Source organism: Malania oleifera, chromosome 5, assembly GCF_029873635.1.
Source record: "Malania oleifera isolate guangnan ecotype guangnan chromosome 5, ASM2987363v1, whole genome shotgun sequence".
In the NCBI taxonomy this organism is placed as follows: Eukaryota; Viridiplantae; Streptophyta; class Magnoliopsida; order Santalales; family Ximeniaceae; genus Malania; species Malania oleifera.
In genome coordinates, this window is record NC_080421.1 from 107,205,135 (window position 1) to 107,227,009 (window position 21,875).

Genomic DNA, 21,875 nt, shown 5'->3' on the forward strand with positions numbered 1-21,875 from the left:
TTCAGTCTCCCTCTCTTCACTTGCAAATTTTTTGTGTTATGTTTTAGGTCAAGAACTAAAGGTTTCAAAAAGTTCTTGTTGTTAGGAAGCAGACATAGTTTCGGAATCATTCCAGTTTGTTTAAAATTTCACATATAAATTGATATTTAATTCGAGCAATCAATTGGCCGCTGCAGCCTGCAGGCATTATGAAACATCAAAGATATAGGGTCATCATGGATGTTGCAACCATTTGAAACTTGAAAAACACTAAAAATTTGTACAATGACATTCACTTTTTCATTAAAAAGTGAGAAAACAAAATAAATTATATGTAAATGAAAGAACACAATTTAGTTTTATACATCATTGAAATTCAAATATTTCGTTTCTTCTCACAAAATTTAGGTTTTACAACCACCCTTTCAGATCAATAATAGCTAAACATGTGCTTTTGCTTCTAGATTTTAGGTTTACAATGAGTGACCTAAGAGAAAAGTGGTTCACCTCTTAACTTCACAATGTGGAAGTGTTAGCTGTGGCACTGTATTTACTATTTCTCTTCAATGGCTAACAACGGAAGCAAGGCAGCACTGCCTCCTCGAACCCTCAACGTGCAGAAATTTGCAGAATCTTGTGCTATGGGCCAAACTTGAATAAGGGTGGAGGAAGACCAGCGGGGAGCTGGGAGAATGCTGAAGACAGCTGGCGAGCACTGGAGGGGATTAGGTGCACGTGCGAGTTTGGGCTGAGTTACCGTGTGGGGGTTGGGCTGAGTCCTTGCGAGCTGAGATGTGGAAGTCGACCGAGGCATTGTGGGCCAAAGCCCAATTTATCTTTTATTTCAAAGTCTTCTTTCATTACAAACTCTATCTTTTGCTTTACGTAAAGAAAAAGCCCATATGGGTATTCTAGAAGCAAGTTGTTGGAAGTTGTTAAGGGTATATAGTGGTTAGTGGGGAAGGAGGGAGTTAGCTAGAGAATTGGGAATCTGTTTTGCTTTCTGTTTCTAGAGAGTGGCTCTCTCGAACCAGCCAACCTGTTCTTTCTTATTTCCATTTCCTTTGTATGCATTGCAGTATTAAATTCAGTTCATCTCTGTAATTTCATTCTCTTGCAAGTAATTCATTCAATCAAGGCATTATCACTTGCCTGAGTTCATTACAAATTGTGTTGAGTTCATTCCATTTCAAGTGGGTTCATTACATCTTGAGCTCTGAACTTGAAGCTCTTCACTCAATTGTCACTGATAGATTAAACAATGATTTCTGGTCTCGGAGAAACAAGAGGAGAGCTACTAGTTATGATAACCGAGTTGTGAGGAATAGATGTAAAAAGAGGCAGAAAGTGGGATTTGATGATAAAAAGAATGCTTCAGATGTGGAAAAATATCAAAAGAAGGTTCCTCGCCACATTTGTCGGAGGGTTGAACTTAGAAAGAATCCAGAAAATGGCTACTTGATGTCAGGGGATGACACGAAGAGGCTGCAAACACATGTTTGGCGTGTTAGAAAATTTTCATAAATATATTGCAACCAAGGATTTTCAATTATCATGAACTTCACATCAATTACTTTATGCGGAAAATAAATAAATCATAAATTATAAACTTTACATACCGGAATCGGTCATACCGAACTTATCGAGAAGAACACCCAGAGAATCCGAAGAAATCGTTTCTCCCACTTCTCCTCTTTCTCTTTCCTTCCTTCACCAGATCTATGGGATCTCCTGATGATTAGAGAAGTAGAGGCAGAGAGAGGACAATTCCTTTCTTCCTATGCTCTTATTGCTACACCTATAATAGTAGCTAATATATATTTTATGTATGTATATCTATATATATATATATATATATATATATATATATATATATATATATTATATACATATATATCTATAATATTTATGTATAGGAATCTCTTCCATGGTTTTAAATCGCGGTAGCGGGTAGCGTAACGTAACGGTAACAGGTGTAACGGGAAGCAGGAGTAGCGGATGTTACATAACGGGAAGCGGATGTAACGACCGTGAATTTTTTTGAAGCACGCACAACCTTGTGCATATTAGTGTACTTGCATGTTTTAAGCTTTTAGCTATTTTTAGAAAGGGTTTTAGTGTATTTTGGACCCTTTAGTTCGAGTAACTAAGTTATTTGGTAAGGACAACAAGTTTACATTTGTTTTAAACCATCATTGATAGAAAATTACGTGTGTGCGCGTATTTATACTTCTCATTGTTCTTATCTGTGATAAATTCTTATGTGTGCTTAATGAATTAATAAAATAAAATACATTATACACTCCGTTAATCTATTAGTCACATAAGACATACGAATAATATAAATATAAAATAGCTAGAAAAGAAAGAAGGTTGAAGTTGAAAAATAAAGAACATAAATATCACATTACTAATATTATTAAAAAAAAAAAATTCCTAACAAGTTAGTATTTTGAAATTGTTAATTAATGCATCTATTGTGAGTATTTAAAGAAATAGTAAATTTTGTATCATTGTCATCCTCATTATAATCTTTTCCCCCTCTTGCCACTTGGTATATTGAAAATGATATATGAAAGAGAGAGAAAAAGTGAGAAGAAAAAGTAAAAAATAAAATATTTTTTTGGTGTAACAGTCCTGTAGTGGTTACGTAACGGTCGTAGCAGCCTTTACGTAATGGTCGCGGTTCGTAACGGCCGCTACGGTCGTGATTTTTCTTCCCACCGATTTCGCGGTGTGTAACGGTATCGGTAACCCAAAAAACCTTTACGTAACGACGTTACGTAACGGTCGCGGCCTTTATTTAAAACCATGATCTCTTCAAACTTCCACCATTAATTTCTCATATTAAATAAGCTAACCTTTTAGTTAACCCATACAACCATTAATTCATATCCTTATCATATGGGACACATTCCCTATATGTGGGATCCACATCATTCATGTGGGACATATCCTTTGGGATATAAATCCTACATTCTCCCACTTGGCCCATATGAATGATATTAATATGGATTAACAAACATTCGTAATGTGCACAAAACATTAGCTTATTTATACTTTTCAATGAGATTAACATAATATCATAATCAAGCAACCCATTAGTACGAGTCATGGCTGTAAATATCATTAGAGCAACATCTTCTCTTCCATGTACCACAAAACTAATAAACCACTTAACTATGATCTATAATAGGAAGTTACCATATTGTCCCTTTAATGTCTTTGTCAAGACTATTTTTGTTTAACAGTGAACCATCTCTATAATCATGTGATTTATGGTAAACAGAAATAATGTTCAGAAACACTTTTATTGATATCATTATACATATTATAGAACAAAACATAAAGATCAACTATTATACATCGAGGATTACAACAAAGACCCATGTGATCAGCATGTTCTTTAAATGCCTTTGGTGTCAATCCTTTCGTTAAAGGATCTGCTATCATGAGCTCAGTCCTTATATGTTCTATAATTACTGTCTGTTTCCGAACTTCCTCCTTAACGGCCAAATACTTGAGCTCCATATGCTTAGCGCCATTAGAGTATTTGTCCTTTTTGGAGAAAAAGACTGCTGCGGAATTATCACAATAAATTCTTAACGGCCTGGCTATACTGTCGACAATCCCAAGTCCTAAGATAAAGTTCTGCAACCACAAAGCCTGAATCGTGGCCTCAAAGCACGCCACAAATTCATCTTCCATAGTAGATGCTACTATGATAGTCTGTTTGGCGCTTTTCCATGATATTGCTCCTCCAGCTAACAGGAACAAATAACCATACGTTGACTTACGACTATCAACGCATCTAGAAAAATCTGAGTCAGAGTAGCCAACCACCTCCAACTGATCTGTCCTCCTATATGTGAGCATACAGTGTCTGGTTCCTTTTAAGTACCTCAAGACTTTCTTTGCAGCTTTCCAATGCTCCATTCCGGGATTACTTTGGTACCTCCCGAGCATCCCAACTGCAAAACTAATATCTGGTCTCGTACAAGTCTGCACATACATCAAACTCCCAACAACAGATGCAAAAGGAATATTTTCCATACTTTTCTTTTCGAATTCATTTTGAGGACAATCTTTTAAACTGAACTTGTCCCCTTTACAAATAGGAGCAGGAGTTGGTTTACAATCATCCATATGAAATCTTTCTAGAACTTTATTAATATATCCTTTCTGAGACAACCCTAACAATCCAAGTGCTCTGTCTCGAAATATTTCAATTCCTATCACATAAATTGCCTCACCCATATCTTTCATTTCAAAGTTCATAGAAAGAAATCTCTTGGTATCATTCAATAAGCCAAGATCATTACTGGTAAGTAAAATATCATCAACATATAAAATAAAAAAGATAAACTTGCTCCCACTGACCTTTAGATATATACACCGATCAACAGTGTTTTCTTTAAAACCAAAGATCGTGATGGTATCATGAAATTTAAAATACCATTGCCTAGAAGCTTTTTAAGTCCATATATTGATTTCTTTAATTTGCAAACCATATGCTCTTTTTCTTTAATCATTAAACCTTCAGGAAAATCCATATATACCTCTTCATCTAAATTCCTATTTAAAAAAGCAGTTTTCACATCCATTTGGTGCAAGTCTAAATCAAAATGAGCCACCAAAGCCATAATGATTCTAAGAGAGTCCTTTTTAGACACAGGAGAAAACGTCTCTTTATAATCAACACCTTCCCTCTGAGTGAAACCCTTTGCTACGAGTCTAACTTTATATCGTTCAATGTTGCCATTACAGTCGTGTTTGGTCTTAAAGACCCATTTACACCCAACTGTTTTAAACGCTTCAGGCAAATCAACGATGTCCCAGACTTTATTCTGTTCCATAGATTTCAACTCATCATTTATGGCATGATTCACTTTTCAGAATCATCACTTTCAATGGCTTGTGAAAACGTAACCGGATCCTTACTAGTTCCTAAATCATAATCAACCTCTTGCAGATATACTGAATAATCATCAGAAATAGCTGGTTTCCTTACTCTTTGAGATCTCCTTAATGCTATTTCTTGTGGTTGTTCTGCAATTGGCTCGATAGTGACATTTTCATTACCAAGTGATACATCATTAGACTGTTGTTCAGTGTTATCATGCCTTTCAACAACTAAAGGAACAACAATGTCTGTTAAAGGTCTAGATATCGGTACAGGAACCTGAATTTCTTTAATGATCACATTTCGTGATATATCACTCCCACTAATTTCACCATTTTCAAGGAACTTTGCATTGCCGGATTCAACTATTCTCATACTATGATTAGGACAGTAAAACATATACCCTTTAGACTTTTCTGCGTATCCAATAAAATACCCACTCACAGTCCTTGAATCCAATTTCCTTTCATTTGGATTATAGACTCTAATCTCTGCTGGACAACCCCAAACATGAAAGTGCCTTAAACTTGGTTTCCTTCCCGTCCACAGTTCAAAAGGAGTTTTCTGAACTGCCTTACTAGGAACCCGATTTAGCACATACACTGCTGTTTTAAGGGCTTCCAACCATAATGAAATGGGTACTAAAGAATTACTTAACATACTCCTAACCATTTCTATAAGAGTACGATTCCGCCTTTCAGCCACACCATTCTGCTGAGGCGTACTAGGCATTGTGTATTGAGCACAAATACCATGTTGTTTTAGGAATTTAGCAAATGGTCCTAGACATTGTTTAATGCCATCATACCTACCATAATACTCACCACCTCTGTCAGATCTAATGATTTTTACTTTCCTATCTAATTGTCGCTCCACTTCAGTAACATATGCCTTTAAAGCATCTATTGCTTGAGACTTTTCATGCAACAAATAGATATAGCCATGTCGTGAAAAATCATCAATAAAGGTGATAAAATATTTTTCTCCACCTAAAGATGGTGAGTCAAAAGGCCCGCATACATCAGTATGAACAATTTCCAATAGATTCTTACTTCTTGTGGCTCCTTTCTTTGTATGTTTAGTTTGCTTTCCTTTAACGCAATTAATACATACATCAAAATCAGTAAAATCAAGGTTCTCTCCATTCTTTCCCTGAATATATGACCCAGTCTTTTATGCCACAAGAAAGAGGAATTCTCGTTTATTCTACTACGCCTAGTTCCAATATTATGATGCATAGTGAGGAGTGTTTCAACAAACTTTTCATTAAGATTAAATTTATATAACCCCTCATACAAAATACCAGAGCCAACACATAAGCCACCTTTCATAATACGGAAACCTTTATGTTCAAAATACAAACCATAACCATCATTATCTAATCTAAACATGGAAATTAAGTTCCTAGAAATATTTGGAACATACAAAGTATCAAATAGGTCTAAACAATGACCCGATTCAAGATACAACTGAACAGTTCCAACACCCATAACTGGCACTTGATTTCCATTCCCCAAGACTATCATGTGTTCATTTTCCTTTACGCTCTGAATCGTAAGGTATTCCTGCATCGAATTGGAAACATGAACAATAGAACCATAGTCAATCCACCAAGTATTAGAAGGAACTTGTGTCATGTTTGATTCGAAACATACATAAGCTAAAGGCTTACCTTTCTTTTCGAACCATGCTTTACGTTTCGGGCAATTTTTCTTTAAATGCCCATAGCCACGACAAAAGTGACACTTGGGACCATAATGTTCCTTCCTGTGAGTCTCACCACCATACGAAGTACTCGCCACCTTCAATGGATCTTTCTTTAAACCTTTCTTTATTTTCTTTCCTTTACTTCCAGCTACGTGACTTATGATATTTACTAAATGTTGTCCCTATTGTTTGAGTCTTGCCTCTTCTTGAACTAACATACTTGCCAATTCATTCACATTCCATTTTTCTTTAATTGTGTTATAGTGAATCTGAAAAGGCCCATACTGAGGAGGCAAAGAGTTCAAAATAAATTGAACAAGGAAGTTTTCATTAACATTTATTCCCAAAGTATTAAGTCTAGCAGCCAGATTAGACATTTTTAGGACATGTTCATTCATTCCTTTGCTGCCATCAAATTTCATTGTGGTTAGTTCAGCCATCAACCTTCCTGCAAGGGACTTATCAGCTGAACGAAATCTATCTTCCATTGCCTTAAGATATTCCTTTGCGTTATCTAGTTGAGGGAGTGTTGATTTAATATTATTTGCTATACACATTCACATAAACATCATACTTAATCTGTTCGACCTTTCCCATGACTTATACAAAGCTTGCTGTTCCGAATTGCTGGTTTCAGTAATAGCAACCGGTTTATCCATTCGCAAAGTTAAGTCGAGATCCAGAACACCAAGGTGAAACTGAATCTGTTCATTCCAGTCAGAGAAATTTGTCCCATTAAAGATTGGAATAGAAGAAGCCAACGAATGCAATGAAACAGGAACAAACACTGCAATAACACAAAATGCTCACTACATTAATGCTTTGAGTTTAGAACATTTCATTAGTAAATTGCGTTCAATCTTTAGATCAACTTATGCAATATACTAATCCTTACACTTACTGGTAATTTTCATTCATCAAGACGTAATTGATAACCTTTACAAAGTTTGATTGGTCTGTCACCTTTGGGCAGGCATCCCAATCTCACTATCATTCATTAATTATCCTGATTAAATCAATAATTATTTGAAAGTTGGTGCACCTTTGGGCCAGCCATAATATTCAAATAATCATTCTGTAATAATTTTATCATGATTATTTCTCAATACAATGTTTATAATTTTTCTTAACAAAATCACTTTGGTGATAATAAGCTAATCATAATATAAACATTGATTGACTCCATACTCAGCTAAATTAATCCAAGTTTAAAGCTGATAATTAGTTTCTCACAATGACAATTTTACTTGGATTAATATTTTATTTTATTTTATGTAAAATCTGGCAGCCCATGAATTAAAAACACTGCAGCCTGTACATTTAAAAAAAAGCTGGCAGCCCATACAATTAAAAACTGGCGGCCCATAAATTAAAAAACTGCAGTCCAACATTCATTTCAAAATACCAATCCATAATATATAACAGATAATCAATTTCCCAATATAAGAATTTTACTAACTTACTTTTATGTAAAATTCTCTAACTTATGCATGTATAATATGTGAGTATTATATTATTTATAAAATTATTTGCACGCATATCATTCAGCAACCCTACTTTAATATCACTTTATAGGGGAAAACTGTCAACAATCCACGTGAAAGAAAATTTTCAAATCAACAAAAAACCCCATAAATCCATTAAAGGAATCATTTATCATATGAATTCTTCAGTTCAATTCCAGTAAATATTAAAAACACAAATTTTCACATGAACCCATAACAAGATTGTAAGGGGTTAATTGAAACGATCTTTATCATGAAAGGAAGATCATGATAATTTCAAACTTGGCTCTGATGCCACGTGTTAGAAAATTTTCATAAATATATTGCAACCAAGGATTTTCAATAATCATGAACTTCACATCAATTACTTTATGCGAAAAATAAATAAATCATAAACTATAAACTTTACATACCAGAATCGGCCATACCGAACTTATCGAGAAGAACACCCGGAGAATCCGAAGAAATCGTTTCTCCCACTTCTCCTCTTTCTTTTTCCTTCCTTCACCAGATCTATGGGATCTCCTGATGATTAGAGAAGTAGTGGCAGAGAGAGGACAATTCCTTTCTTCCTATGCCCTTATTGCTACACCCATAATAGTAGCTAATATATATTTTATATATGTATATATATATATATATATATTATATACATATATATATCTATAATATTTATGTATAGGAATCTCTTCAAACTTCCACCATTAATTTCTCATATTAAATAAGCTAACCTTTTAGTTAACCCATACAACCATTAATTCATATCCTTATCATATGGGACATATTCCCTATATGTGGGATCCACATCATTCATGTGGGACATATCCTTTGGGATATAAATCCTACATGGCATGCAAAACGGTTCAAAATGACAAAGCTGTGGGGGTTCCACCTCGCTCTGTGTTTGCAGGGCAGGTGATGCATTCTTCTTGTTGTCACAGACGATTAAAATAAACAGCAAATTTGTAGCTGTTGGATTTAAATTTTTGTCCAAATCGCTTGTTCAAGCTTTTGTGTTTTTGACTGCTTATACAGATCTATCTCCTTCTCTGTCATGTACGTCAAGATTTCTTCTTGAGTACCCTTATTGTTGGGAGAAGCTTCTACAAAATACTGGACTTGTTAGATATCTATGTGGTGTTCTTAAATTAACCTAGTTTTCTACAAATATATAACTCTTTTTCTTGACTATCTTTATCTTTTTGATTTGTAGAGGAAGGGGTTCAAGGGCACTCTTGAAGTGGTTCAAACACAGAGCTCTCATACATGATGCAAGCTACTGCACTGCTTTCCAGTTGGAGGGTCCTGAGGCAAGCATCCTTTTTTATCTTTACTTGCTCATTTTTTATTATTGAACTTTGAATTGGTCCTCATTATGTTCTCATTTTTTTAGCAGGGATACAACTTCTTTGCTTGATCACTGCCTCATAAAAAATATGTATTTCATATTAAATTCATAATTCAATACAATATTACAATTTCCTGTTTTACTTGTTTCCAGGATTCATTATTGTCAATTTTCAGCATGGTACTGGTGCCTTCTCCATCAGCTCATTTTGAGGATATTTCTTCTATACTTTCTGGAGAGGCATATGGAAGTGCTTTTGTAAGTTATACAGCTGCTGTAACCAGCATGCCATAAAGGATTTGGTTATGTTGTTTCCTTGATTTCGTAGCTTCATCGCATTGGAGCACCTGTTTCTCAACCAATTGCACCTGTGACCTACATGTGGCGACCTCTTAGTCAGCACATTGTGCAAATGGATGCACGTGACTGCAACCTTGATGGATACAGCGAGCCATGAGAAATTGAGAATTCTTCCTTTCGGAAGCTTTGGGTGTGGTTGCATGCTTCTGCTCTCAATGAAGGATATAATCTCTGAAATTGGCTTGTCAAAAGCAGGTGTACCCTATATACAAAACTATTCATCCATTTTCTTCTTTGTTACTGTTTGGAAAAAGATAGTGGCCTTCTCTTCTATGGTTTGACAAAAAGACATGGACCTCTCTCGAGGTTTCAAAAATCTTAGGGACCTTCCCTAAAATTTCAAAAATTCAATGGACCTGTTTACCGAAAAGGTGCAGACCTCCCTTTATATTTGAAAAAGACAAGCCTGGGAGGGGTATGTGTGTCCTTGTGATTTTTGAAACCTTAGGGAGGTCCATGACTTCGTGCCAAACCCTGAGAGGTCAATGTCTTTTGCCTTTTTCTTTTTATGCCTCTTTGTTTTTCTGTTTATTGAAGTATTTGTGAAAGACGCAAACCAAGCGCACATGTGCATTGGCACTTTTATAAAAGATACAATCATGCCATGATTGCCTATTTTCTCTTGGACTGCACATATTCTGCTTAGTTATGAACCATTTAGGTGATAGGTTCAATTCATGGAAACAGCCTCTCTGGCTGTGTGCATCATGCCCTCCCCAAACTCCTGATATGGTTGGGAGCTTGTCCACTAGGTGGTGAGCTTTTTAATTTTGGAGTGCCCTACTGGTTCATTTTTTTGTGGCATGGAAATATGGAAGTCCCAGTTGAAGGAGTTAATGTAAAATCAGTTAGTGTACCTATGCTTCTTTCTTTCACATGGATGAGAGTGGCATCTTGATCAATTGTTTTTCAAGTGAGGGTCAACTTGCAAGAATGGAAGTAATGGGACAAAAAGCATTTCAACTTCTTGAAAAAACATTACATCCTGCTGTGTGGTGAGTTTTCTAAAGATGGTCCCTTTATATTTTTGGAAGCAATTTAAGAGATTAAAAGTGGGCAGGTGGACCATTATCTGGTCATGTAGTGTTTCAGAGAATTCTTCCCAACTGAAAAAAGTGTTCAGTTCAAGGAACCGGCACCGAATCTTAAATCAAGGAGTATTTTGTCTTTGGAACTGGCACCAAATCCTCGCTCTTTCTCTGAAGTGAGTGCTGTTCCAATGGGGACCTCTATTAAGCATGTAGGTGATGTACAAGAAAAAGGAGCTAAAGAACAATGCGCCTTTACAGGAAGCCCTAATAGTAATAATGACTCATTGTCATCACTGGATTTGAAACCCAAAAATGACGGATTTTCTGACAGTGAGTTGTGGGATGTTAGCAATGGAATAAGTCCTCCAGTGGAAGAAAGTGATCTATGCATGGAAAAGCCTTGTATGCACCTGGATTTCTTCTGCCTTGACAAAAACTCAAGCATTCTGAATTCCTTGATGATGGCACAGCGTTCAAGAATGTGTCCTATTCTGCTTTTGAAGCTAATGATCAGAAGGGCACAATATGGGGTAATTATTTCTTTGCTTTCCTGCCATACAAGATGCCAATTAGTTGCACACATTCTCATGCTTTTTCTTTTCTTTTCTTTTTTCTTTTAATCATTAGACTTCATTGAGAAAAAAAACAAGGGATTGCAGAAAATAGTTGGGATGAGGACTTTTCTGTTCTCATCATTCTCATTGTACGTGTTGTATTGAACTTCTTTTGAGCACTGGACACCATGACTGCAGATGCATGACAGATTTTTTGAGGTCGTGACACTGCTACAGAGTTGACAGTACACACTGCTATAGCAGTGGGAATAAAAATCACAGCCATTGTGGCTGCGACAGAAGCTATTTAAAAGAGTCACCTAAACTTCTGCCTTTTGTTTGAGGAAGAACTTTTTGCTCATTTCCTCAAAATTTGTTGGAAAAAAGTGGACAGGATTTTAATATGACACAAATGCCAAAGCTATATGCTCAATTTTCAGACACTGGAATTGTTATCAGCAGTGTTATCCTAAATGAAGCAAAGCATATTAATCACCATTATTGTTGTGAAAATACACCTGTTTGGATATGCGCACACATAGCAAAGAGAAGAAACAGAAGGGAAAGAAGAGAAGGACACAAGAATTTATGTAGTTCAGCTTTGCGCCTATGTCCATGGTGCCCCTACAAAATCTTCACTATTTTAAAATGAGCAGTGCTTTAGGAGTTCGACCCTTGGCTACCAATATACATAAACCCTATGTGGAAACCTCAAAACATTCATACATAAAATGTTGGACACTATGCCCTCGCCTGAGGCCCTTAGGCCTCTTGACTTCAATTAGAGTACCCCACAAATATGAGCGAAACCTCAATAGTGATAATAATAATAATAATAATAATTATAATTATTATTATTATTATTATCAAATGATCATATCAAGTAATGGACCCAAACTGTTTGCAAACATAAATTTAACATATTAATTTGTTCAATATTTTATTTTTTGTATTGTTTTTGTAATTGAGAACCAATGACAAGAACTGGCACATTTGTTGCAAGTTTCTAATTGAAATCATCTGGTAACAATTTTGTGAAATGGTTCCTTTTATTTTTTGGGCTAAGTTGTGACATAGTTCTTTGGAGAAAGCAATATGATTTTTCATTTATGCATCTTAGTGGATTAGATTACTTTTTTTCAAAAAAAAATGGAGCAACCTGGTGCACACTCCCCTTATGCAGGGTTTAGGGAAGAGGTGTACCATCATGGCTCTATAGTAAGCAGCCTTACCTTGCATTTTTGCAAGAGGCTGTTTCCATGCCTCAAACCCATGACCTTCAGGTCACACGCGACAACTTTACTGTTGTGCCTAGGCTCCCCTTCAGACTGCTCCTTATATTTATGCTTTTTTCTGTGAATGGTAAATATGTAACTTTGGAGAATATTATTTCTTCTTCTTTAGAGATATTTATGTGTGTGCTTCTTGTGGAATTAGAAGGCACCCTCTTTATTGCATTGACAGGTAGGATCTTATCTATCATGGGGGACCCTTCTTTTTTTCCATTGGAGGCAGTGAAGTGAGGCCAACCCTTTGAATGGGCTACTTGCATGCCTAAGTTATTGACTCCAAAGAAGCAAAATTGTTTGCGACAACTGTCTAAGATATTCCTCGTGAATTATGTAGGTTTGGAGATAATGAGAGTGGGCTTCAAATGCCTCACTCCTCTGTGCAATCATGTTTCAAAGAACAATTTTTTGGGAAGTGAGCACTCCAAATATCAGAGGACCCTGTAGCCAAGAAATCTCATTGTTGGCCCATTGGCTTTGTCACAACTGGATTTGTCATGGGAAGGTTTGTATATTTTTCCTTGTACTACTTCACAACTGCCAAAAAGTTCTCTTTCCTCTTCAGAATTCTTTTTATTTTTTATTTTTTATTTTTTTCTCATTCTTACAATTTTTGTTAATTTTCATATTTATTGATGTGCAGTAAGAAACCAATAGCAGGGGCTATATGTGAGGCAGTCTCACCTGTTTATCTTAGACAAGAACAGTGGAATGAGATGCCTGAGAAGCAGAGGAGGAAAGAAGTGTATGTCCTGGTTAGGAATTTGAGATCTACAGCATATAGGCTTGCCCTAGCTACCATTGTCTTGGAACAAAAGGAAGAAGACGTAGAGTTCATGTGACCCTGCTCCACTGCCATGCTTATGATGTGCCATAGAGACATGCAAAAAACTTTCTTCTTTTTTTTTTTTTCCTTTTTTTTTTTTTTTTTAAAATTCCCTTTGTTGAGTTTATTCTTTATGTATCATGAGACCAGGTTGCTGATGTCTCTCCTCACTCTATTGCTGATGGGCAGGGAAGAAGGAGAAAGGGAGAAGTAGTTTTTGCTTCAAAACAATTTTTTGTCTCATGGGAAAGTTCAAATGAAAGGGAACATTTTTTTATTTGGTAGTAAAAGTGAACCTATTGATTGCTGTAATGATGTCCTTATTCTAATTCTGTTTATTAGAAAAGTTAGGGGAGGAAGGGTAGATAAAGGGGAAGGAGTGTGTCATCTTACAACAAAGTTGAATTTGAGCCAAATGGCTATCTAAATGTGTGTACATATACATATGACTATAAATCTATATTGTTTTTTCTTTGGGATATTTTACCAAAAGAAGAAGATATGATTATAACATGGTCGTATTTATGTGACTTTTCTTATCATTTCTTTCTTTTTAGTGATTTTATGTTAAAAGAATTTACCAGGTATTCAGGCACATATTGATTGCCCAATCACAATCTTTGTGCGTTTTAGGCATATACAAAGAAGTAGAAAGGAAGAAGGCCAAGCTTCTGTCCTCTTCTTAGTGTGCTAAAATCTTCCTTACTAGACGATATCATGGCTGGCCCACTCCTTCTCTCCCTCTTTCTCTCTCTCTCTCTCTCTCTCTCTGGATTTCCACTTTGAGATTTGTTAAAAATTTTGGTTTTCTGCCACATTTTTTAGGATGCTGATCTTTGTCTCTCTCCAAATTTCCTATTCTCTAGTTATTCAATTGTAATCAGGGAATAATGAGATTTTTTTGTTTGCAATGCGCACCATCTCTCTCTCTCTCTCTGACTGACACACACACACCCCCTATCCCACTTTACAGCTCTCTCTGCCTGCATTAAGGAAGGGCACCATCATGAAGGGCTCTATTTTTGGGGATGCAGATTTCCATCAAGGTTGGATGATTCGTGGAGGATGCGTTGAAAGTGGATTTTGGTCTCTACTGATCTCCTTACACCTATGAAAAAGGAAAAGAATCAAGCATCAAAACATTTATATTTTCCCGTTTCACTGTTTGAGGGTGATGTAGGACAACTTCTTTCGCATGTCAAGAGAGCCCTATAAATTTGCTTGTGTTCCATCATCATGGCAAGAGAATGTCATTCAGATTCAGATCTCAGGGTCGTTACATGGTAATTTTGGTTCTCTCTCTCTCTCTCTCTCTCTCAAACACACACACACACACACACACACACACACACACACACATGTGCATATACACATAGTGGTTGGTAAAAGTATGCTTCTTGGTGTGTGGCTATTGTTTGAACACATTTTGCTGAATTTATCTTGAGGTTTTCAGTTTGGATTTTTTTTGTGGATTTGGTAGAAGTTTCTTCTTTGGTTGTGCATAATTTGTAATATAAGGGACTGAAGGTTTTTGATAATTATGCTTCATTTATAATTTCTGCAGGCTATTCTGTTTGCATTTGTGATAAAAGCCTCATTTCCCCTTTGTGGTACCTGCATACGGTTATACATCAAGCCAGTTTATAATGAAGTTTAAAATTTTCTTCTTCTTCTAGGTTGTAGCTGTTATATGTTGATTTATCCTGTATTATATGTAAACCATCTAATATTCTACTCATTGTTTTCACAGAATATTATAAAATGGAAATCGCAAAACGATGAAATAATGACAGTAACTTATATTTTTCTTTGATTCTGTAATGGCACATGCTTGCTATTTTATTTTCTATCCTATTTCTTTTAAAATTCCGTCATGTATAACAAAATCATTTTGTGCATGGTTCAATATTTTATCCTTGCTACTTTGATATTTAGTTTTATCCTAGGCGCATTAGTGGATCTAAATTTTTCATTATTATTGTTGTGTGAACTTGATCAACTTTTTGATCAATATCATAGCAAAAGAAAGAATAGTTAAGTTTTTTTTAAGTTTTCTTATTCTCCATTTCTACCACTATTTATTTGTAGGGCAAGGGAATTTTGGTCTTGGTAATATATGCAACGGCAGTGGTGACACGAGAGGCTCGAAAGATAAAACTGTGACTGTAAATCATTTTTAAAGCAAAGGTGTAATTTTGTATCTTTTCCTTTGATTGGTTGGACTAGCTCAATCTATGTTAAATTAATTTTAGTTTATTTTTGCTTACTGTTATATTTTGCTCAACCAAAAACATTTGTGAGCTGGTAAAGATTTTAATGTGTTTGGTTTCTGACTTGTTTGTGTTAGCTTCATTTAGTTATGCTACAAGGTACAAAAGCTTGAAATTTGAAAACTTTGTCAATACATATCCATTGTCTTTGTTTCAGTTTAGATATGTTTCCCTTTGATTTTTTGGAAGTGATATTGTGTATATAGTAAGATTATTTGTTTTACTTGGGCAATTCAGAAGCTCGCATGCATTAGACAACATTCAATTTCTAATGCCTTTGCCCAGGTTGACATTTGTGTTTTTCTAATATATATATTTTTTTAATGTACTAGAGTAATAGCGCCAGATATACACTAAGATTCTTAAAAAATTTTAAATTCATTTTTAGAAGAAAAAATGCTCTAAACCTCTCTCTCTCTCTCTCTCTCTCTCTCTCTCTCTCTCTCTCTCTCTCTCTCTTTTTTTCCATTGTCTCTAGTCGGTTTGACGGTTTGTTAATTGTTGCTACTTCAGCTTCTAAAGTAATATTGGGTGGATGTAGTTGGGTTCTTGGTTATACTAAGGCAATTCAACCATTTGCACACATACGACAGTATTCATTTCCTACTGCCTTTGTGCAGGTTGATATTTGCTTTATATTTTTACGGCAAAAGATGTTGACCTCCCCTGAGGTTTCAAAAATCCCATTGATCCTCCTAAGGTTTCAAAATTCCCATAAACCTCCCTTGAGATTTGCTTAGAAGACACAAACCTCCTCTCGGAAGACTTGTCTATTTTTGCAAAATACAAGGGGAGGTTTGTGTCTTTTTGATAAACCTCAAGGGAGGTCAGTCTTTTTTTCCCTATTTTATATAAATATGTGTGTGTGTGATTGTGTTTGTATATACTACATACTAGAGTCAAGCGCAAATGATGCTAAGTAATATATATATTGGGAGGATGAGAATCATCTAAACTTTTATATTTATTCCCGGAAGGGGAAAAAAAATTGAATGAAATGAATTATCTCTTTGCGTTATCTTGTTTTGGAAGTAGAAACATGAGTGCCTACAAGTATGGGAGTTATTTACTTGGTTAATTAATAATTTAATGGAAAAAACGTACAGAGAGATATTAAGCTTCAAAAGAATATTTATGGATTAAGAAAAGTCCTAGGGTAGGGTTCCTAGACATCTGTGGGAGGAGGGCTTTAGTAGAAATTTTAGAATCACTTTCCCAACTGCCGTTTTGTTCATTTTCAAGGAGTCTTAGATTAATGAATGTCTTTAGTCCATAGTTTTTGCATGTAGGGGAATTACCAGTTCAGATTGGATTTACCTGACTTCAAGATGTTTGTCAAGCTGGTAATTTATTGGCTGATTGGAGGCCCAGTGTCACGACCTGCTGCTTAGTATTGCTATTTAGTTTATGAGTATTTTGAAGCTCTATAGCCTTAAATAAAAAGGAAACATGTAATTGGGATCTCTTAGGATGAAAAGTCTCTTTGTAGTTTGTTTATGCTTTGGCTCCTTCCTATTTCGAAGGAGAGAATAATAGATATGGCATGTTTACAGACACTATCAATTGTACTAATACTTACTAGGCGAGAGGAAAGTGTGCAAAAATAAACTGGTGGTGATTTGCAGCATAAGAGAATACTGTTAGATACCCATAGAATATCTATTTTTTATTTTTTGAGCTTTTAGGTGCTGTTTGGAACACTGATATTTTGTTGCATCTAACACCAGCGCCTATTTGGCAGCTGTGAGGCAAAATGCTAAATTATTTGAACTGACTTCACATGCCATTGTTCCCACTATTTATCTTTTCCTTTCAAAGCAACAGACGTCTATTATCTACTTAAATTTCATAAATTTGGAAACCAATTCCATGAAATATCAATTGCTAGTTGAACCCTATGAATTGCGTGAGCGTAGGAAATTCCAAATTTGATGTTTTCAATTCAAATCTGGCATCAATTTGGATCCTGGATTTTCAAATTTATGTTCTTTCATTGATTCTTTTCTTAATTTGCATTGATTTTTCCTAAAGATATCATTTCAATTGGAATTTGGTTATTTACCATGTATGAGGATTTCTATTAAGCGGATGTCAAGGTTCTACATCGGATGTGTACTAGGGAGATCTTGGGCTTATAAGGATGGTTTGGACTCCAACTATGTGAGGCCAAATTTGTGACACCAGTGGGCCAAAGCAAACAATACCTCATAGGAGTTGGGTCTAGGACCGTTGCATTTGATATTAGAGCTACCCTAGGGGTGCTATCATATGGGTGGATCCTACGCAGAGGTGTAAGCCACTCTAACAAGGGTATCAAAGATTGGACGGGAGAGCCTGTAACGGTCCCACATCGGACGTGTACTAGGGAGATTTTGGGCTTATAAGGATGGTTTGGACACCAACTGTGTGAAGCGCCTTTTTATAGGACAAATTTGTGAGGCCAGTGGGCCAAAGCGGACTATACCTCATTGGAGTTGGGTCCAGGACCATTACACATGCATGGCTGAATAGTTAAAGCACCTAACTTATAAATGGTGTATTCATAGATTCAATTCTTACTAGATGCACACCAATCGGATCCTCCAATCCAATAAGTCTTTTGGAATTGGCTTTGTATAGTCTATCAATCGGATGTCATCATCCACACAAAATGTATTGCTGTGGCATATTCATACCATGACATATGAACACAAAGAACTAGCACTCTTATTGATGTTAAGTTTTTAATTTAAAATTTATTAATTTATAAAATAAAAATTATGTGGCAAAAAATTGTCTTTACAAGGTCTGCTTGGTTGCTCTTAGTTTTTTTCTTTGTGACCAAGAATTAAAAGCAATCGAGGAGATCTTGTCTTGCTTGTTTCTTTATTTAGCAGATATCCAAGTGGACCTGTTGCTGCAGTTCCTCTGTTAGACTCTTGTGGTGAGCTGCAACGACTCTGAAATATTTGCAAATAGACAAGAAAAAAAAACATGAAATTTAAGCCCGTACACAGGAGAGTATGTATTCCCAAGACAAATACGATGCAGCTTAATTTTGTTGTGGTGTGTATGTCATTATCCTTGAAATGATTTAAATATGCTTCGCTAGCTTTAGAAGACCCATAGCATCTTGATGGACTGGATTATGTTTTGATTCTGCCCCCTAAAAAAATGCTTCATTATCTAGAAAATTTAGATTGAAGAATATTCCTATTCCATACTCCATTTCATAAGCAGCCACCTTCTTCAATTTGATGTCTTTTTAATTTTTGCATGGTTGATTCGCAAATCATCATTGAGCTTTTCTTTAAGTGGCACAAAAGCAAAAGCATGCCTCATCATTTAGAAATTGAGGACGAAAAATGGATTGTTTTGATGGATTGAGTTGTGTTCTTTCTTCTCTCTCCCCCCCTCCCCCCCCGGGCATCCCCCTCCTCCTTTAATTCCCTTTTCCCTATCAATTGGAATATCAAATATTGTGTCTAGAAGATTAATTTTGAAAATCAATTTGATTGAGGCTTGTACTGCCACATTGTCATCCGATCCTAACACACCCCCTCCCTGTCTGAAAAAAAAAATTAGTAGTCATTAATCTGATTACCTGTTCGAATTGCACCATCAGTGATTATTAAATCTACTTACAAGTGTTGTGCAAACAATTTTAGTTCTAAAAATCTGTGTAAACTACTAGCCATGGAAATGTTTTTCCATCCATTTTCATTCCAAGAACTTGCCCTAACTTGATAATGGCAGTAGGGACTTTTGTGGACTTTCTGAGTTGCTTCCTCGTGTTTGTGCGTGTTTATGTATGGAAGAGATCTTGAAGTTCTCATTCTTGTTAACAGGGGATAGTATATCATATGTGCACATTTCCATTATATATGCTGAATGTTAACAAGTTTGTAACTATCTGAATATCTAGTCTTTTGATCTGAAAGGTCATATGATGTATCTTACGTTATTTATCTAAAGTAAAGAGATTACATGTTAATTGTGTTGTATATGCACATAATGTTTATCATGCTCTATAATGTCTTAATGGGTATTTAAATTTTCAAGAATACTTATAATGTGACGCTCAGAAATTTAATTTGCATCTTGTTTTGAAGTCTATAGTTTATAATTTTTCCCTGGTTAGATATCATTTTCATTTAGAAAAAATGTAGATAATTTCTTGTTTATTGGTCTGTTTGTTTATTAGAAAGTCCTTTTCTTATCTTGTGTTGTTAAACAATTCAGTCTGAGCTCGACCAAATTCCCTAGGCTTTTAACTGTAATTTGACTGAAATCATTCTCTGCATGTGTTTGCTTGGTAATGTTTATTGATATAAATAAATTTATTGTTCTAAGGATATGTATAAGCTTAGGCTTCCCATAAGACAAAGCTCAAGGAAGATATTATGTGTTCCAATAATTTTTAAGCATGAAACTTCAAGTTTTTCATGCTATAATATTTTCCGGATCCTTCATACTGATAATTTGCCTCTGTTTGTAACTACGTGTTAAATAAAAATACTCTTTGGTCATATTTTCATAATTTGGCTTTGTCAACCAGAATATCTTATCTCTCTCCCTCTCTCTTTCTCCAAGTAATGCATTATGATTTGCCATTGTATTTATGTTAAGTGAAAAGCTAATCTGCTACTACAGTTAGGGAATTTTTTTCTTGATTCTTTACCTTCTTTATTTTTTAACCCATATTCTTGTTTCTTTTTGAATGAAGATTGTTGTTTTGAAGGTTGGTATGTCATATGAAGGCTGTGTTGTAGCAGTGAAAAGAGTTCTGGGTGAAATAGAAGGTTTGTTGTGCTTCTTGTATAGAATTCAACCTGCCAAATTTATTTGGACTGCACCTACTTGTATGTTTAGAGTTCAATTTTTTCATGTTCATAGAAGAGGCTGCAAGTCTATAAGCTTTGGATCTGTAACATGACCAAAGCATCTGAATCTTGACCAATCATTAGATGTGATTTAGCATTTTTCCATCAATTTATGAACATTGTCAATGTTCCATCCTAGAATCATGATGCACGTTAGTTTTGACATTGAAGATCAAGCCCATAAAGTTTTTACATTTGGCGCCCCGAAATGTACATAACACCAGCACTGTTGGTTAATCAGAGACTATTCTAAAATCCACACTGCAGCTCAGTTAGTCATATGATCTACAATTTGTACCCATTGGCCTGTCAGGATTGGGCTGTATCTATGGAAAAAGTGGTTATAGAAAAAGCTTGATAATGGCCTAAAGCATATTTTGGCATGCCATTCTTTCTAAATTGTGATGCTATATATTTACGAAACTTAATTAAAATGACAGCTAATGTTTAGAAGAACATTAGGAAACAAGATATATAAAATCCATATATTCCAACAAGCAAATGCTTTCACTAGTGATGCGCCCTTCCTAGTACCTTGTTCCCCACCCTCTCTCTTTTCATGCAACAGAATTTACCAATAACCGGGTAGTTGTCAATTGTCATATTATTTGGATTTATAATAATTTTTATTTCTTATTCATTATCAGGCATGGAGTTGCAGTACATTTGATCTGAAGGAACGAAAGACCCACTCTGAAAGCGAATATGCAGGCTCTGGAGTTCTGCATACATCGTCCAAGACCAGCATGATTGCCCCATTTGGCTAATTTAAGAATGACAGTTCTCTTTGTTTTAAGATGAAAAGTATGAGGTTTTACAATTGATAAATAAATTCATTATGAAAGAATACTACAATTCAAAATGTGTGTTTAATGCTTTGCAATTGAATAATATTTCTAGTTTGTCATATATTTAAGTAAATTTTGCAATTTATTTAGCTGTACTTGTATGTTCAAGCTCTTCTGGGAGACTGAGAAACCATTTCTAGGCCATGTTTTCTTCATCCCCTTGTATAATTTGGTTTAACATGCAAACGAGTTTGTACCACATTCATTTTTCCTTGTGCACGTATGTTTGACAATTCATCTACCTAGCCTTTTTCATGCACCACATCAATGAACACACGTGAGAAAGAGGAAGAGAGACAGAGCGCCCTATTAAAAGAAACACAAAATTAGTTAATTTATTGAAGTATTAGTCATGTAAATTTTTTGAAGTATGAGTCATTATATAACTAGCGG

At 35.4% G+C, this 21,875-nt stretch overlaps 1 pseudogene; it reads left to right on the top strand.

Moving 5' to 3' along the window:
* The first annotated feature begins 545 nt into the window (after positions 1–545).
* On the top strand, positions 546–21,557 carry LOC131156105 (ribonucleases P/MRP protein subunit POP1-like; annotated as a pseudogene).
* Positions 21,558–21,875: the final 318 nt, after the last annotated feature.